The 19,471-nt window shown below is 43.1% G+C and overlaps 1 protein-coding gene across 12 annotated transcripts in view; it reads right to left on the bottom strand.

Moving 5' to 3' along the window:
- Positions 1-19,471, bottom strand: part of LOC137347729 (zinc finger protein 672-like) — a 132,039-nt gene that overhangs the window by 86,339 nt on the left and 26,229 nt on the right. The window contains exon 1 of one of the 12 annotated variants that reach the window (XM_068012592.1): positions 76-126. The exons of 10 other annotated variants lie outside the window; for them this stretch is intronic. The gene's annotated coding sequence lies outside the window, so the exon portion shown is untranslated. One more of the 12 variants, XM_068012593.1, reaches the window with a different exon arrangement.

Genomic DNA, 19,471 nt, shown 5'->3' with positions numbered 1-19,471 from the left:
TATATAAATATATACACACCCGCCAGTAAATTTACTTTTTTCCCTCACTCCAAAATAAATTCTAGTTTTTTTTACCTTGCAGCAATTATTTTTTTTTGAGCCGACGTAAACTGGCGTCCTCTCGCGAGATGGTTGCCCGGGCGATGATTGACAGGCGAGCTTGCTGCAGCTTGGCCAGTGCCAGGGAACAGATTTGTGCAGTGGCTCTGCAGACTGTTTCTATTGTTGCACTGCTTGTGTGGGTGTGTATGGTGGGGTGGAGGAGGGGTGGTGGGGCATTCCTTTCTGACAGTCTGCATTATGGACGAGTTCAATGGTTCCCAAACTTTTTTGGTTGAAGGACTCCTTTTCAAATGGAGTAGAAATCACAGACAGCCCCATTTAAATTATAATACTGTATAATAATCATAATGCAAAAGTGCAGCATGTAGAAAGTGTTTTAATAATGCTTTTAAGAAAACAGGTATGTACTTAAATGAGATGTGCATGCCTGCTTCTCACTGTAGGGTCTGTCAATCCTTGGAGGGAGCACAGAGAGGGCAGGAGTCCTTTGTTATGGACCCCCTGGAAGATGTCTGCCGACTCCAGTTTGAGAACTACTGGTCTAGTCTGTTAAAGCTTCTTTATTAAAAAAAATCAAGCTTGGTTGTGCTACTTGTAATTGTAAAAGAGAATTGTATTATATGGCGCCTTTCACGACCTCAGGATGTCCCAAGATGCTTTGCAGCCCAACGAAGTACTTTTTGAAGTGTAGTCACTTTTAAAGTAGGAAACGTGCAGCTATTTTGCACACAGCAAGATCCCATAAACAGTAATGCGATAATGGCCAGATAATCTGTTTTTAATGATGTTGATTTGAATGATAAATATTGGCCAGGACACCTGGGAGTAATACCCCTGCTCTTCTTTAAAAAAGACATTTTAGGGTCTTTAACATACACCTGAGAGGGCAGACAGGGCTTCAGTTTAATATCTCATTAAAAGAAGGCACCACCAACCGTGTACATCTCCTTCAATACTACACTGGAGTGTCAGCCTTGATTTTTGTTTCCTGGTGTTGGGCTTCAGTCCACAACCTTCTGATTTAGAGGCACGAGAACTATCAACTGAGCCATAGCTGACACACGTGAAATGTCTGTGTATTTGCAATTCTCTTTTAGTTTCAAAGTTAGGTTGATGCCTTTCAAGGATAAGAATGCCTTGGGGTTAGCCTAGCACCAAGATAAATTAACACCACAGCCAAAGCATTGGACTATAAGTCAGAGCAATTCCAAATTAAACTTTATAATGCTCTCTGTTCAGACCACACCTTCAATGCTGCATCTACTTCTGGTTGCAATAACACCAGGGACACATTCAAGCGCTGGAAGTGATGTACAGAGGAGCCACAAACTTGATCCCGAACATCTGAATTATGAGCAAAGTTTGGAGAAACTTGGAGTTTTCAGCTTAGAAACAAGGTGTCTGGGAAGTGATCTTATTGAAGGCATGTTGGATTGTGAAGGAAATGAAAAAGGTAAACCTGGAATATTAATTATGAATTAAATTATAAAAACAGAACAAGAGGATAGAGCAGTAAAAGGTAAATTTAGGGCTGTTATCTGGACGTCCTTCTTCAGTCAAAGAGCAATCAACACATGGACTTCCAGATAGTGTACTGAAGGTGTGAAAATCCTGAAATTATTTAAGAACCAATTAGATATGGCAATGGAAGAGGCTTTAGAACCTTTCTGGAAGGATAATTAAGATGGGCCAAAAAACTTTCCTTACCAGCAAATGCCATGAGATTACAGAATTATCAACAAACTGTCATTTTTAAAGGAGCTTCCTGATCTTCACCTTGGTTTCAACCTTTATTAAATACACAGTGGCGCAGTGGTTAGCACTGCAGCCTCACAGCTCCAGGGACCCGGGTTCGATTCTGGGTACTGCCTGTGTGGAATTTGCAAGTTCTCCCTGTGACCGCGTGGGTTTTCGCCGGGTGCTCCGGTTTCCTCCCACAGCCAAAGACTTGCAGGTGATAGGTAAATTGGCCATTGTGAATTGCCCCTAGTGTAGGTAGGTGGTAGGGAATATGGGATTACTGTAGGGTTAGTATAAATGGGTGGTTGTTGGTCGGCACAGACTCGGTGGGCCGAAGGACCTGTTTCAGTGCTGTATCTCTAAATAAACTAAATAATGGATCTCCTGTGACATTGCTCATGGCTAAAATAAATTAAGAAGAATAATTAATTTCTTAAACCTGTGCCCCTCACACATTCCTGTTGCATAAAATAAAACTGCCAATCACCCAAGCCAGTTACACATGCAAATTTGTTGGTCATTTGCACTTTGCTGTATAATAATTAAAAGCATTAGATAAATTTCAGAAAGACACACTACATAAAAATATAGAAATATGATTATGTGAATGATGAAGGATAGGAAAAGACCCACTGGCCCTTCCTGCCTGTCCCACACAATTGTATCACAATATATACATACTGCCTGTTCAACTATCTGGAAAATTCTTATCCAATTCCTTTAGGGAATTGAAACTAGACTAGGAAACTACAGATATTAGAAATATATGTGGTATAATTAGAAGTCTATGCCTGTAAAACCAAATCTAATATTAATCCAAGTGTATAATTACATAAAATAACATAAAACTAGGAAATTATGCTGGATGTAAATCTATTGTTATGACTAGGTGTGGAAGGGGATCTCAGGCTCCCTTCTTGCCCCTTTGCTGATTTGGCCGTAACAGGGTGTATCTTTTTAAACACAGTGATTTTAGCTTACCACCTCAGTGAGCCCTTGCTCGCTGCACTCTAACTGCAATTGCAAATGAACCAGACAGGTTTTCTTGAGTTTAAACATGAAAGATATACGTTTATTAATCTTATCACTCTAACCCGGTTAAAATCATTAAAATACACGACACAACCATGCTCGCATGCATACGAGAGGCACATACACCCAAATAGATACAGAGGGGAAGAAAGAATTAGGGGGCAGGTTAAAATAGAGTTTGTAATAAATGGAATACAGATACAGTTCTTAGTGTCCCTGAGATAGTGTCCTTGACTGAAGTGAAGGTCTTGGAGACCTTGCTGGGGCTAGGTGTACAATTTCAGGCTTGCTTCTCTGGTACCAGAAGGCTGAGGAGGGGCTTTGTCTTATAACGAAATTAATATGTTTCCATTTAGCAGGTGTGATTTCCATCACACTATTTTAGTTTAGAGATACAGCACTGAAACAGGCCCTTCGGCCCACCGAGTCTGTGCCGACCATCAACCACCCATTTATACTAATCCTACACTAATCCCATATTCCTACCACATCCCCACCTGTCCCTATATTTCCTTACCAGCTACCTATACTAGGGGCAATTTATAATGGCCAATTTACCTACCAACCTGCAAGTCTTTTGGCTGTGGGAGGAAACCGGAGCACCCGGAGGAAACCCACGCAGACACAGGGAGAACTTGCAAACTCCACACAGGCAGTACCCAGAATTGAACCCAGGTCGCTGGAGCTGTGAGGCTGCAGTGCTAACCACTGCGCCACTGTGCATGTACTCACAATTTCTGGTCAGACTTCTATGTCACCACTTATCATTGAAACTGCCTAAGTAAACTTTTGGAATGGAAATCTTGTACGTTGTCTGTAATAATATAGCTGTGACCTCTGGCCGGTAGGTGCTGGGGTGGATCGAACTTTGCAAGTTTCTCTTCCAACTCTCTCACCGTCTTGTGTATATGTAAAAAGAAACTTAGATTTTTCAGCCATTGGGGGACAATGCCACAAGCAGTTTACCTATGTATATCTTAGTTCCTCAGTCCAAAATCTGTCCATGTTGTTGTGTTATGAGATTCCTTCTGGTGTTTATAATTAACCATTTTCTCATCTCTTTCTACGTTACATACTATATATTGTTCACCAATATCTTCGCTCCTCTAGCTTATACTATTCATTAGGGTTACTGCCTCTAATCTACGGCATATCCAAATACAAGATGAACTCCTGCCCTTCTGAATTAAAAAAAATTCTGATGAGGGTCAATATTCTATTCCAATTTTACACACGTTTTCCTCTCATAGCTGATAACGATATTTTTTAAACCAGCTATTCAGTTAGAAATTGCACCTGGTCAGTTGCATTTGATAGTAAAACTGTTAAAGGATCAACTGTTTCACCAGCAAGAAGCTTCGTATATCAAGGGTCTTGCTTGATCTGCTTCTTACTGGAATTAATGAAAATCCTGGTGGTTTGTCCATTTAAGTTCAATCACCAAGTTGCAGATTCTTAAGCAACAAAGAGAAATTCTCTTCTGTTTAATCACTATCAAAGGCCAATTTTAAAATAGAGAGAAACTATTTCTTCTGATGGAGGAATCAAAAAACAAGGGGGCTTAAGGTTAGAGTTAGACGATTTAGGAGTGAAATAGGGAAATACTTCTTCACAGAAGGTAGTGGAAATCTGGAACTCTCCCAAAAAGCTGTTGAGGCTAGGACAATTGAAAATAATAAAACATCCAATAATAGTGAAGGAGGTACGCAGCAGGAGATGCCTTATTAAAAGGATGTGCTGGCATTTTGATTCACAGACTGATTAACAGTCTATGAAAAGAACATTCCTTCCAAGGCCAGAAGCATCTTTATACAAGAAAGGCAGGCCACCCACATCCACTAAACAAAATATCTCACTGTACAAAGAACAAAGAACAGTACAGCACAGGAACAGGCCATTTGGCCCTCCAAGCCTGCGCCGATCTTGATGCCTGCCAAAACTAAAACCTTCTGCACTTCAGGGGTCCGTATCCCTCTATTCCCATCCTATTCATGTATTTGTCAAGATGCCTCTTAAACGTCTCTATGGTACCTGTTTCCACCACCTCCCCCGGCAGCAAGTTCCAGGCACTCACCACCCTTGCCTCGCACATCCCCTCTAAACTTTGCCCCTCTCACCTTAAACCTATGTCCCCTAGTAACTGACTCTTCCACCCTGGGAAAAAGCTTCTGACTATCCACTCTGTCCATGCCGCTTATAACTTTGTAAACCTCTATCATGTCGCCCCTCCACCTCCGTCGTTCCAGTGAAAACAATCCGAGTCTATCCAACTTCTCCTCATAGCTAATGCCCTCCAGACCAGGCAACATCCTGGTAAACCTCTTCTGTACCCTCTCCAAAGCCTCCATGTCCTTCTGGTAGTGTGGCGACCAGAATTGCACACAATATTCGAAGTGTGGCCTAACTAAAGTTCTGTACAGCTGCAGCATGACTTGCCAATTTTTATACTCTATGCCCTGACCAATGAAGGCAAGCATGCCGTATGCCTTCTTGACTACCTTATCCACCTGCGTTGCCACTTTCAGTGACCTGTGGACCTGTACGCCCAGATCTCTCTGCCTGTCATAACTCCTAAGGGTTCTGCCGTTTACTGTATACTTCCCACCTGCATTAGACCTTCCAAAATGCATTACCTCACATTTGTCCAGATTAAACTCCATCTGCCATTTCTCCGCCCAAGTCTCCAACCGATCTATATCCTGCTGTATCCTCTGACAATCCTCATCATTATCCACAACTCCACCAACCTTTGTGTCGTCCGCAAACTTACTAATCAGACCAGCTACATTTTGCTCCAAATCATTTATATATACTACAAAGAGCAAAGGTCCCAGCACTGATCCCTGCGGAACACCACTAGTCACATCCCTCCATTCAGAAAAACACCCTTCCACTGCTACCCTCTGTCTTTTATGACCGAGCCAGTTCTGTATCCATCTTGCCAGCTCACCTCTGATCCCGTGTGACTTCACCTTTTGTACCAGTCTGCCATGAGGGACCTTGTCAAAGGCTTTACTGAAGTCCATATAGATAACATCCACTGCCCTTCCTTCATCAATCATCTTCGTCACTTCCTCAAAAAACTCAATCAAATTAGTGAGACACGACCTCCCCTTCACAAAACCATGCTGCCTCTTGCTAATAAGTCCATTTGTTTCCAAATGGGAGTAAATCCTGTCCCAAAGAATCCTCTCTAATAATTTCCCTACCACTGACGTAAGGCTCACCGGCCTATAATTTCCTGGATTATCCTTGCTACCCTTCTTAAACAAAGGAACATTGGCTATTCTCCAGTCCTCTGGGACCTCACCTGTAGCCAATGAGGATGCAAAGATTTCTGTCAAGGCCCCAGCAATTTCTTCCCTTGCCTCCCTCAGTATTCTGGGGTAGATCCCATCAGGCCCTGGGGACTTATCTACCTTAATACTTTGCAAGACACCCAACACCTCCTCCTTTTTGATAATGAGATGACTGAGACTATCTACACTCCCTTCCCTAGGCTCATCATCCACAAAGTCCTTCTCCTTGGTGAATACTGATGCAAAGTACTTATTTAGTACCTCGCCCATTTCCTCTGGCTCCACACATAGATTCCCTTCTCTGTCCTTGAGTGGGCCAACCCTTTCCCTGGTTACCCTCTTGCTCTTTATATACGTATAAAAAGCCTTGGGATTTTACTTAATCCTGTTTGCCAATGACTTCTCATAACCCCTTTTCGCCCTCCTGACTCCTTGCTTAAGTTCCTTCCTATTGCAAGACAAAATTCAAAGCCAGCGATATGGTCTCCACTTGCCAAGACCGTCTGGTGCAGGTTGACACCGAGGTAGGAAGACAAACATTAAGCCAAAGGCTGACTCCTATTCTTAGCTGGTGTAACCACTTATTTGAGACTGAATTTAATCTTATACGGAGTGCAATAAATACTGCTTTCAAAGCAACAAGACAAAATACTCCTGCAGGATTAAACTTACAAAAACGTTAGTACAGTATTGTTCATTTAGGAAAAATAATATTACCTGGCAGTTCAAAATCAAATAAAATTTAAGGGAGCCAGAATATTTGCTGTTTCTGCACTTTGGAATGAGTTATTTTTCAGTGTTTTGAAGACTCCCACATGCCAAGCATATTAATTTCATCATCTGAACATTAATTGTAAACTGTTGCTGGAGTGAAGAAATGACTTGTTTAAAGAGATCACTAGACACTAAGAGATGGTGCTTGTGGAGACAGAGCAACTACTCCCTGGTCCAATTAACCTGAATGGATTTTGATCACCAAACATTGAATGTGTAAGAGCACAGCATTCCAGGATGTCTGCCAAGGTGGAGAATCCACAAAGCGTTTGAGCATTTGTTCCCAAATAAGGGGTTAGTCACGTGACTAACCTGCTGGCCAACTTGAAGTTTTGAATTGTGCTAACAGGACAGTTTTGAAGACAGACTGCAGATTGCAACTGAACCTAGTACAAGAGACCCTCTCTCCTGGCTGGCTCTCTCTCGCTTTCTCACCAGCCTCTGGACCCACTGAAGTGGCTTAAACCTCAAGAGAGAAATGACTCCCACATCGAAACAAGTTAAGGCGTGCACTGGGCCCTCACGAACAGCAAGACTTACCGAAAACCAAAGACTCCACATTGAACTCAAAGGATTGTAAATACACCCAACTATTGCCTCAAACTTTTCCCCTTTCTTCTTTCTACTTTTTCTGTCTCTATCTTTGTGTGTGTTTATCGCGTATGCATGCTAGCATGGTCACATCACATACTCGTAGTTGTTAACCAAATTAGAGTTTAAGGTTAATAAACTTCCACCTTTGTTGTTCAAATCTAAGAAAACCTGTCTGATTGATTTCTTTGCCTTACAATTGGAGAGCAGTGAACAAGGATTCACTGAAGAGGAGCTAAAACATGGTGTTTTAAAAATTAAACCCTGTTATGGTTAAACCAGGCAAAGGCTGAGAGGGAACCCCTAGACCCCTTTCTCACCTAGTCGTAACAGCAGTTTCAGCAGATGCTGTAAATGTATTTTGAAATAGCAGTTTGAGATGTATCCCCTTCTCTGGCACACACTTCTATTTAGCAGTGAAGAAGTATGGAGTATAAAAGGTTTTTTTTTTATTCATTCATGGGTTGTGGGCATCACTGGCTATGCCAGCATTTATTGCCCAACCCTAATTGCCCTTGAGAAAGTGGTAGTGAGCTGCCTTCTTGAACTGCTGCAGTCTATGTGAGGTAGGTACACCCACAGTGCTGTTAGGAAGGGAGTTCCAGGATTTTGACCCAGTGACAGTGAAGGAACGGCGATATAGTTCCAAGTCAGGATGGTGTGTGACTTGGAGGGGAACTTGCAGGTGGTGATGTTCCCATGCATCTGCTGCTCTTGTCCTTCGAGGTGGTAGAGGCCGCGGGTTTGGAAGGTGCTGTCTAAGGAGCTGCAGTGCATCTTGTAGATGGTACACACTGCTGCCACTGTGCATCGGTGGTGGAGGGAGTGAATGTTTGTGGATGGTGTGCCAATCAATCGGGCTGCTTTGTTCTGGATGGTGTCAAGCTTCTTGAGTGTTGCTGGAGCTGCATCCATCCAGACAGTCCTGACTTGTGCCTTGGAGATGGTGGACAGGCTTTGGGGAGTCAGGAGGTGAGTTACTCGCTGCAGGATTCCTAGCCTCTGACCTGCTCTTGTAGCCACAGTATTTATATGGCTACTCCAGTTCAGTTTCTGGTCAATGGTAGCCCTAGGATGTTGATGGTGGGGGATTCAGCGATGGTAATGCCGTTGAATGTCAAGGGGAGATGGTTAGATTCTCTCTTGTTGGAGATGGTCATTGCCTGGCACTTGTGTGGTGCAAATGTTACTTGCCACTTATCAGCGTAAGCCTGGATATTGTCCAGATCTTGCTGCATTTCTACACGGACTGCTTCAGTATTTAAGGAGTTGCGAATGGTGCTGAACATTGTGCAATCATCAGCGAACATCCCCACTTCTGACCTTATGATTGAAGGAAGGTCATTGATGAAGCAGCTGAAGATGGTTGGGCCTAGGACACTACTACCCTGAGGAACTCCTGCAGTGATGTCCTGGAGCTTGGATGATTGACCTTCAACAACCACAGTCATCTTCCTTTGCGCTAGGTATGACTCCAACCAGCGGAGAGTTTTCCCCCTGATTCCCATTGACTCCAGTTTTGCTAGGGCTCCTTGATGCCATACTCGGTCAAATGCTCAGTCACTCTCACCTCACCTCTTGAGTTCAGCTCTTTTGTCCATGTTTGAACCAAGGCTGTAATGAGGTCAGGAGCTGAGTGGTCCTGGCGGAACCCAAACTGAGCATCACTGGGCAGGTTATTGCTAAGCAAGTGCTACTTGATGGCACTGTTGATGACACCTTCCATCACTTTACTGATGATTGAGAGTAGACTGATTGGGCGGTAATTGGCTGGGTTGGACTTGTCCTGCTTTTTGTGTACAGGACATACCTGGGCAGTTTTCCACATTGCCGGGTCGATGCCAGTGTTGAAGCTATACTGGAACAGCTTGGCTAGGGGTGCGGCAAGTTCTGGAGCACAGGTCTTCAGTACTATTGCCGGTATATTGTCAGGACCCATAGCGTTTGCTGTATCCAGTGCCTTCAGTCGTTTCTTGATATCACGCGGAGTGAATTGAATTTGCTGAAATCTGGCTCCTGTAATGCTGGGGACTTCAGGAGGGGGCTGAGATGGATCATCAACTCGGCAGTTCTGGCTGAAGATTGTTGCAAATGCTTTAGCCTTATCTTTCACACTGATGTGCTGGGCTCCCCCATCATTGAGGATGGGGATATTTGTGGAGCCACCTCCTCCAGTTAGTTGTTTAACCACCATTCACAACTGGATGTGGCAGGACTGCAGAACTTAGATCTGATTCGTTGGTTATGTATCGCTTAACTCTGTCTATTGCATGCTGCTTATGCAGTTTGGCATGCACGTAGACCTGGGTTGTAGCTTCACCAGGTTGACACCTCATTTTGAGGTATGCCTGGTGCTGCTCCTGGCATGCCCTCCTGCACTCTTCATTGAACCAGGGTTGGTCTCCTAGCTTGATGGTAATGGTAGAGTGGGGGATATGCCGGGCCATGAGGTTACAGATTGTGGTTGAGTACAATTCTGCTGCTGCTGATGGCCCACAGTGCCTCATGGATGCCCAGTTTTGCATTGCTAGATCTGTTCGAAACCTATCCCATTTAGCACAGTGCCACACAACACGATGGACGGTATCCTCAATGTGAAGGCGGTGATCACTCCTACCAATACAGTCATGGACAGAAGCATCTGCGGCAGGCAGATTGGTGAGGACAAGGTCAAATATGTTTTTCCCTCGTGTTGGTTCCCCCACCACCTGTCGCAGACCCAGTCTAGCAGCTATGTCCTTTAGTACTCGGCCAGTAGTGGTGCTACCAAGCCTCTCTTGGCGATGGACATTGAAGTCCCCCACCCAGGTGGCCCTTGCCACCCTCAATGCTTCCTCCAAGTGGTGTTCAACATGGAGGAGTACTGACTCATCAGCTGAGGGAGGGCGGTAGGTGGTAATCAGTAGGAGGTTACCTTGTCCATGTCTGACCTGATGCCATGAGACTTCATGGGGTCCACAGTCGATGTTGAGGACTCCCAGGGCAACTCCCTCCCTACTGTAGACCACTGTCCTGCCACTTCTCCTGGGTCTGTCCTGCCAGTGGGACAGGACATACCCAGGGATAGTGATTGCAGTGTCTGGGACATTGTCTGTAAGGTATGATTCCGTGAGTATGACTATATCAGGGTGTTGCTTGACTAGTCTGTGGGACAGCTCTCCCAACTTTGGCACAAGCCCCCAGATGTTAGTAAGGAGGACTTTGCTGGGTCGACAGGGTTGGGTCCACAGTCGATGTTGAGGACTCCCAGGGCAACTCCCTCCCTACTGTAGACCACTGTCCTGCCACTTCTCCTGGGTCTGTCCTGCCAGTGGGACAGGACATACCCAGGGATAGTGATTGCAGTGTCTGGGACATTGTCTGTAAGGTATGATTCCGTGAGTATGACTATATCAGGGTGTTGCTTGACTAGTCTGTGGGACAGCTCTCCCAACTTTGGCACAAGCCCCCAGATGTTAGTAAGGAGGACTTTGCTGGGTCGACAGGGTTGGGTTTGCCGTTGTCGTTTCCAGTGCTTAGGTCGATGCCGGGTGGTCCGTCCGGTTTCATTCCTTTTTATTGACTTCGTAGTGGTTAGGTACAACTGAGTGGCTTGCTAGGCCATTTCAGAGGGCATGTAAGAGTTAACCACATTGCTGTGGGTCTGGAGTTACATGTAGGCCAGACCAGGTAAGGACAGCAGATTAGTGAACCAGATGGGTTTTTACAACAATCGACAATGGTTTCATGGCCATCATTAAACTAGCTTTTAATTCCAGATTTGTTAATTAAATTCAAATTCCACCTTCTGCTGTGGTGGGATTCGAACCCATGTCTCCAGATCGATACCCTGGGTCTCTGGGTTACTAGTCCAGTGACAATACCACTACGCCACCGCCTACTATATATCGATCTGAATTACATTTCACCATAAAATATTTCCCATGCCAATAACAGAAGTTGTAATCTATCAGACCAATGATTAAGTTGAGAAAGGGCCCTGAATTTTGTAATAATTGCTGGTTTTACTCAATAGTGAAAAAGTAAGACATTTGGAAGGTTTTTAATTCTTCATATCCTTTCCTGTAAAAACAAAGCGTCTCAGTTGGATTTACTTGTATTTATTTTAGTTGGCAACATATGTGGAGTTCAAGAGGAGCAATTGACAGTTTGCCTTTTTGCGACAGTTAGGACACTAACAAAAGGCTACAGAAAAGGAGTTTTTGTGGATTATGTGGTAACCTCGACAAGAAAAATGCATTGTTGAGGGGGGTTTGTGTGGGGGGGATGTCAGCTGTCGAGTGGTTGCTGCCTCATCCGACATGTGACCTGGATTGTGACAGCAGCAGCTACTTAAAAGGAATTGTCTTCCTGAATGATCAATCAAAAATTGAGCCTTGAGATGTCAACGGGTGCATGAGACTGAAACATGAAGCGGATCACTTGTATCTATCTGCCATTCAATATCCATAACCACAAGCTGGATTTAGTGAACATTTTGATATTAAAACAGGAGTAGCTGTGTGGGGACAGTATAGAGTGTCAGGCCAGGGTCTCATTGGAATTCCAAATGCAGAAATATTAGAAGACAACAGGTTTGTTATTTCATGATGATCTGTCCCTGGCATGGAGTCTCACTGATGTGGATGTGGAACAGGCATTTGGGCCTCTGATTTCGTGATTCAAAGTGCATTATACCCAATTTTCTGAGATGCAGTGTAAGGGTACAGGTGCCCAGGCACAATGGCGCAGTGGTTAGCACTGCAACCTCACAGCTCCAGGGACCCGGGTTCGATTCTGGGTACTGCCTGTGCGGAGTTTGCAAGTTCTCCCTGTGACCGCGTGGGTTTTCGCCGGGTGCTCCGGTTTCCTCCCACCGCTAAAGACTTGCAGGTGATAGGTAAATTAGCTGTTGTAAATTGCCCCTAGTGTAGGTAGGTGGTAGGGAATATGAGATTACTGTAAGGTTAGTATAAATGGGTAACAAAAACAAGAAATGCTGGAATCACTCAGCAGGTCTGGCAGCATCTGTGGTAAGAGAAGCAGAGTTAACGTTTCGGGTCAGTGACCCTTCTTCGGAATGGGTGTATAAATGGGTGATTGTTGGACTGCACAGACTCGGTGGGCCGAAGGGCCTGTTTCAGCGCCGTATCTCAAAATAAATAAATAAACATTCTTAACAAATACTGTATTATTAAAGGTTGCAATTACCTGACAGTTATCAGTATTTGATTAGTGGAAATATCTGTGCATCATTTGATATCATTCCAAATATACAACTGTAAGTATAGGGCTGAAACAGTTGCTAATATTGGCTTATCAATTTAGGGCGGCACAGTGGCGCAGTGGTTAGCACTGCAGCCTCACAGCTCCAGGGACCCGGGTTCGATTCCGGGTACTGCCTGTGTGGAGTTTGCGAGTTCTCCCTGTGTCTGCGTGGGTTTTCTCCGGGTGCTCCGGTTTCCTCCCACAAGCCAAAAGACTTGCAGGTTGATAGGTAAATTGGCCAGTATAAATTGTCACTAGTATAGGTAGGTGGTAGGGAAATATAGGGACAGGTGGGGATGTTTGGTAGGAATGTGGGATTAGTTAGGATTAGTATAAATGGGTGGTTGATGTTCGGCACAGACTCGGTGGGCCGAAGGGCCTGTTTCAGTGCTGTATCTCTAATCTAATCTAATCTAAAGCAGTCGACCATTTAGCCCACAATTCAATAAGATCATGGCTGATCTGTGACCTAACTCCATGTACTTGCCTTTGTGCCATATCCCTTAATACCTTTGGTCTGGTTCTAATTTTTAGACTATGCCCCCTAGTCCTGGACTTCCAAACCATTGGAAATATTTCCCATAATAAAAACAAGAAATGCTGGAAATACTCAGCAGGTCTGGCAGCATCTGTGGAGAGAGAAGCAGAGTTAACGTTTCAGGTCAGTGACCCTTCATCAGAACTGGCAGATATTAGGAATATAAAAAGGTTTTAAGCAAGTAAAGCGAAGGGTAGGGTAAGAGATAACAAAAGAGATGTTGATAGGACAGAGGGTCACAGAGAATAACTGACCAGAAGGTCATGGAACAAATTCAAACGATATGTTAATGGTGTGCTGACAGACAGAGCTTTAGTACAGAGAGGGCGTGAATAGACCGCAAAGCACAGAGCACTCCAAGCACAAACATTTAAAAAAACTGAAACAGTAGAAACAAACTAAACAAAAACTAAAATAAAATAACCAAATAAAAAAAATAACTAAACATAAAAAGGGGGGCCCGTCATGCTCTGAAATTATTGAACTCAATGTTCAGTCATGCAGGCTGTAGTGTGCCTAATCAGTAAATGAGATGCTGTTCCTTGAGCTTGCGTGATGTTTGCTGGAACACTGCAGCAATCCTAGGACAGAGATGTGAGCATGAGAGCGGGGGTTGTTGAAATGGCCATCAACTGGAAGCTCGGGGTCATGCTTACAGACTGAGCGGAGGTGTTCAGCAAAGCGTTCACCCAGTCTGCGTTTAGTCTCCCCAATGTAAAGGAGACCACATTGTGAGCAGTGAATACAGTATACTAAATTGAAAGAAGTACAAGTAAATTGCTGCTTCACCTGAAAAGAGTGTTTGGGGCCTTGGATATTAAGGCTAGAGGAGGTAAATGGGCAGGTATTACACCTCCTGTGATTGCAGGGGAAGGTGCCAAGGTGGTGGGGGTACTGGAGGAGTGGACGAGGGTGTCGTGGAGGGAATGATCCCTTAGGAATGCATCACAGGGGAAGGGAGGGGAAGATGTGTTTGGTAGTGGCATCACACTGGATGTGGCGGAGGATGATCCTTTGGATGTGGAGGATGGTGGGGTGGAAAGTGAGGACAAGGGGAACCCTGTCGCGGTTCTGGGAGGGAGTGGAAGGGATGAGGGTAGAGGTACGGGAAATGGGCCGGACACGGTTGAGGGCCCTGTCAACCACAGTGGGGCGGGGGGGGGGGGAGTCCTCGGTTGAGGAAAAAGGAAAACATATCAGAAGCACTGTCGTGGAAGGTAGCATCATCAGAGCAGATGCGATGGAGAGAGAGAAACTGGGAGAATGGAATGGAGTCCTCACAGGAAGCAGGGTGTGAAGTGTAGTCGAGGTAGCTGTGGGAGTCAGTGGGCTTATAATGAATATTAGTAGACAGCCTATCCCCAGAGATGGAGATAGAGAAGTCGAGGAAGGGAAGGGAAGTGTCGGAGATTGAGTGAGAGAAGGGTGGAAATTAGAAGCAAAGTTGATAAAGTTTTCTAGTTCCGGGCGGGAGCAGGAAACGGTACTTATACAGTCATCAATGTACTGGAAAAAGAGTTGGGGGAGGGGGCCTGAGTAGGACTGAAGCAAGGAATGTTCAACATATCCCACAAAAGGACAGGCATAACTAAGACCCATACGGGTACCCATAGCAACACCTTTTACTTGCATAGAAGGGAAGGTGACTGCCACCTAAAGTTCTAATGTCACTTCATCCTTCTAGCCACAGGAGACATCTGTCTCATCAGGCAGTCTACACTGCATACCTACACCAAGCAAGTGAAAACACTATGTTTGTAAGGGACAAAACCAACATAACATTTCCTGTTGAAAGGAGGCACAGAAATATCATTATGCAGCCATTAGACCACCTTTGTGCAGCAGTCCAAGGGGCATGCATTATTTGAAGGAGAAGAAGCTCTGTTTCATGGCTGTTAGGAGACCAGAGCTACCCTCTGCCTCCGCATAGCAATATCTTAGTATCTTATTAAATGGCAGAGCAGGCTCAATGGACTGATTGGTCTACTTCTGCTCCTAATTTGTATGGTTGTATGTATGATCTGTTTGTTGCTCCTTGGCTGCCATCTTGTCCTTCAAGAAAAGTGTGCCATATAGCTTTGGAACAATGTAAGAGTGTGTTGAAAATAGCAATGGTTGTGCACAAAGATTCAAATGGTACCTCATAGTGGGTGCAGCGGTTCCATTTTGGATTATGCCACGGTTTATGGGACCCCACAAGACATGCACGCAAAATTAAGGAGTATACCAGCAAACCTCTTCTCATTTAGAGGAAATTCATTTGGAGGTGTAGTGGGAAAATATAAATAATAGACTTGTATATGGTTTGTAATTATAGCATTTATTTCCTTGAACTGCTCAAAGTTCTACAAAATGGGGAATGTTCTTTACCTATGTTTCCTACCTTACAATTGTTGCTACAATTCTAAAGTACTACACTTGCCGTAGAGTGCTTTGGGACACCTAAGATTGCGAAAGGTGCGAAATAAATGCTAGTTCTTTCTATGAGTAGTAAAACAGGTGAAACCACTTTATGGTGGAATCATTTCTTTTATGCTAAAAGATTGTTTTTAATGAACCTCTGTGCCCACCCAAGGAGCTGTAATTTTGGCACACGTCTCAAAGAAGAAAAATCCAATTTTTTAAAAACTGTATTTTTAGGCCTAGGAGGGACAGAAGTCAACTATTGGCTGGGAATTCTGTTTGTAGTTTCCATGTTGCAATTTAATGAATTCAGGGCAGCTGTGATTGATTGATTGTTCATTATTTTATAATCTTTTATTCCAGTGCATGCTACAAGCCTGTAAAATGAACAAGCGAGAGAAATAAATTTATTTTTGGATCATCTTGCTTCCCAAGGTTTTGTTAAAATCCAACTGTTGGATCTGCTAGTTTGAATTATAAAGAAATTAAATTCTAAAATTGGTGTTCCATGATTAGATAAATGAAAAGTCCATTTCAAATATTTCATCTGCAAAATTGTGCCCACTTATTCTCCTTCTTAATGGTTTTAGATGAAATGTCAAATATTTATGGTATTTTAATTGGAATTGTATGATTAGAGAATTGAAAAATCTACATAAAATATTAATTAGCTATTGTAAGTGTTGAGCCTGTATATTGTCCCCATTTGTTCTCCTTTTTAGTGGTTTTAGATTAAATGTCAAATATTTATGGAACTTTAATTGGATTTTTAAGCTTGAGGACTATAGAGTTTTTATTTCCTATCTCAGGAGTACTCATTAAAATGAGACTGTGAAATAAATTCTGTGTAATTTTAAAGATGACAATGATTTTGGGTTGTTAGTTGACCAATTCTGCTACTGATTACTTAATCAGGAAGGTTACCTATTCTCATCAATTATTGTCTCATCTCAGCAACATAATTGGGACCAAACTCTCTAAAGCAGAAATAACCTGCTTCACCACAGAGAGGGGGACATTACTACTATTGCTCACATGCTAGTGGCCAGCCCCAGATCCACACAGACTGTGCGTTCCACTTACCTACCCTTATTACTGGGTAAATGCAGCATGGCATGGGAAATCCCAAGAGAAGTAAAAATATGTACACTTATTTAAAATGTGCACTCTGATTAGAAAATAATTTAATAGTAAGAAGTTCAGCTATGTTAAGTGACATTTATTATAAATGACAATACAATATGGCTAAAAATAATCTAAATGTTACAATTTCGGATGTTGCTGCAAAATGAAGCCACTTAAATCACTAAGATAGCTGAGGAAACTGAAAATCTAAATTGCTACATTACTCTTCGTATTAAAGTAAGCTAGATTTTATGCTAACTGCTGTTAGCAACAGTTTTCCATGATGAAGAATCCAGGTCCTATAAATAACAGATGTACCAAACCATGTTGTCAATATATAACTCAACCCCTTGCTATGTGTAGAATCAGATTTTTCCCAAAGCAATGGTTCCGTCCTTCTAACAGCCTAATATGTTCTTGTATTTTACTTCATTATTGAAATACCTTATGAAAACATGAAACGAACTGATATAATAAATTAGTTTGACAAATGCTTCTGGCTTATAAATTCCAGGCCTTGGAAGTAATTGCCTAAAATAAGTATTTTTCCATCTGCTGATTTCTTGACTTGTATTTGTCTTTCTCATTCAATTTTGTACAGTTGTAATTGATTTATTAAAAACTAATTATCTTCATACCCTGCAGAAGGGATGAGTTGCTCAGTGACTAGCAGCCAGCATGGTAACAATGCCATGGCAACAGAGACACCTACATTTTTCCTTCAAAACATAGGGATTAATTTTAACCTGGGACCCAAAGCAGGCAGCCTACCTGGAATTTGGGAGCAAAGCGAGGCCTGATCAATTTTAACAGTTGAGTTTTGTTGCGGCATGGATTCCTGTCCAAATTTAGTGCAAATGTATAGATGGTTGGTGGGCAGAGGTTGGGTTTTCCCGGAGCAAATGTTTGCCATCAGTGGCCTGAGGAAATGGTTTCTGGCATCAGGTAGGTGGTCAAGGGTGGCGTAGTAGGGTCTGGAAGCAATCGCTATTGAGAAAGGGAGGGGGAAGTAAGTAAAGATATTGTAAACTCTTTTGTTATATATTTGTTAACCACATTTTTATTATCCCTCCATTTCATTTGGAAGGAAAGGAGAAAGGATAAGAACAAGCCAAAGCAGAATAAGAAGGGTAGTAGAAATGGAGGTGAACACGGAAGTCATTTTGTGCAAAGGGAAATCCCTCAAACAGCAATGAGATGAATTACTCAGAGTATAGATTAATCTAGGCACTGTATTGTCAAGTGTTGTGCAATTACCAGGAAACTGGTAAGTTGTATAGAGTAAATGAGATTTTGTCAGTTTTCTCTTTTCAGAGATGAAAAACCCAATGAGAGAAATTTGACAGCAAATGGTGCATTCTGCACGGCAATGCCTCGACCAGAGTCGACTTGCCAACCAATCAGCACCCATTTCTCATGCAGTATAAATTGTTGCTCCCTTTGAAATTTGGCATTCTTGCATTCTTTTCCTGATGAGTGCAAGGCAAAAAGCTTTGAAAGCCAGCAATACTCAAATGATTTATTCCTTGCTTAGAACATTCCATCGGTGACTCACTCACTTCCTGTTAGAGTAGAACGTGATTGCAGTAAGGGATTTTTAAAAAATTCATTCATAGGAAGTGAGCATCACTGGCATGGCCAGCATTTATTGACGAGCCCTCATTGTCCTTCAGAAGGTGGTGATGAGCCTCCTTCTTGAACTGCTGCAGTCTTTGGGATGTAGGTACACCGACAGTGCAGATAGGAAGGGAGTTTCAGGAATTTGACCCAACGACAGTGAAAGAGCAATGATATATTTCCAAGTCAGTATAGTGTGCACCTTGGAGGGGAACTTGCAGGTGGTGGTGTTCCCATGCATTTGCTGCCCTAGTTCTTCTAGGTGGTAGAGGTTGCGGTTTTGGAAGGTGCTGTTGAAGGAGCCTTGGTGAGTTGCTGCAGTGCATCTTGAAGATGGTACATACTGCAGCTGTAGTGTGCCTGTGGTGGAGGAATAAATGTTTAAAGTGGTGGTTGAGCTGCTTTGTCCTGAATGGCGTTAAGCTTCTTGAGAGTTGTTAGAGCTGCATTCATCCAGGCAAGTGTTGAATGTTCCATCACACACCACTACTTGCTAATTTTATCCCCCGGAAATAAACCCCAGGGCTTGGTTTTCTTTTTTTAATGGCCTTATTAACCTGTGTCACTACTTTTAGTGATTTGTGTATTTATACTCCCAGATCCCTTGCTCCTCTACTCCACTTACATTCTTATTTTACAAGTAATAAGCGACTTCTTTTTTTTCCTACCAATTGTAATGCCTCACACCTACCTGTGTTGAAATTCATTTGCCATGTTTAAGTATTGCAACTGTAACCATCAACTACCCTGGTTAGTAACAGCTAGACCAACAGAGCTAGAAAGCATTTTACAGCTGCAGGCCCTACAGCCATGTATTGGAATATTTCATAATGAATTAATGAAATAAGACAGAAATTTGAGAAGTTCTTGAGAGGAACTGCAAGATATTTTGTTTTATTTGAAACAATGCTGTCGATTTTAACCCCTGCCTCCCCAGGTGGATGTGATGCATGGGAAGGGTTAAAATCCTGTGTTTGGACTTTCAGGCCAGATGTCCCTCCATTCTTACCTGATACCATGTTATTTTCACCAACCTTCCAAG

Source organism: Heterodontus francisci, chromosome 32 (assembly GCF_036365525.1).
Source record: "Heterodontus francisci isolate sHetFra1 chromosome 32, sHetFra1.hap1, whole genome shotgun sequence".
Lineage (NCBI taxonomy): Eukaryota > Metazoa > Chordata > Chondrichthyes > Heterodontiformes > Heterodontidae > Heterodontus > Heterodontus francisci.
Note: the sequence above shows the minus strand (reverse complement) of the source record. Positions and strands in the feature narration are given on the sequence as shown.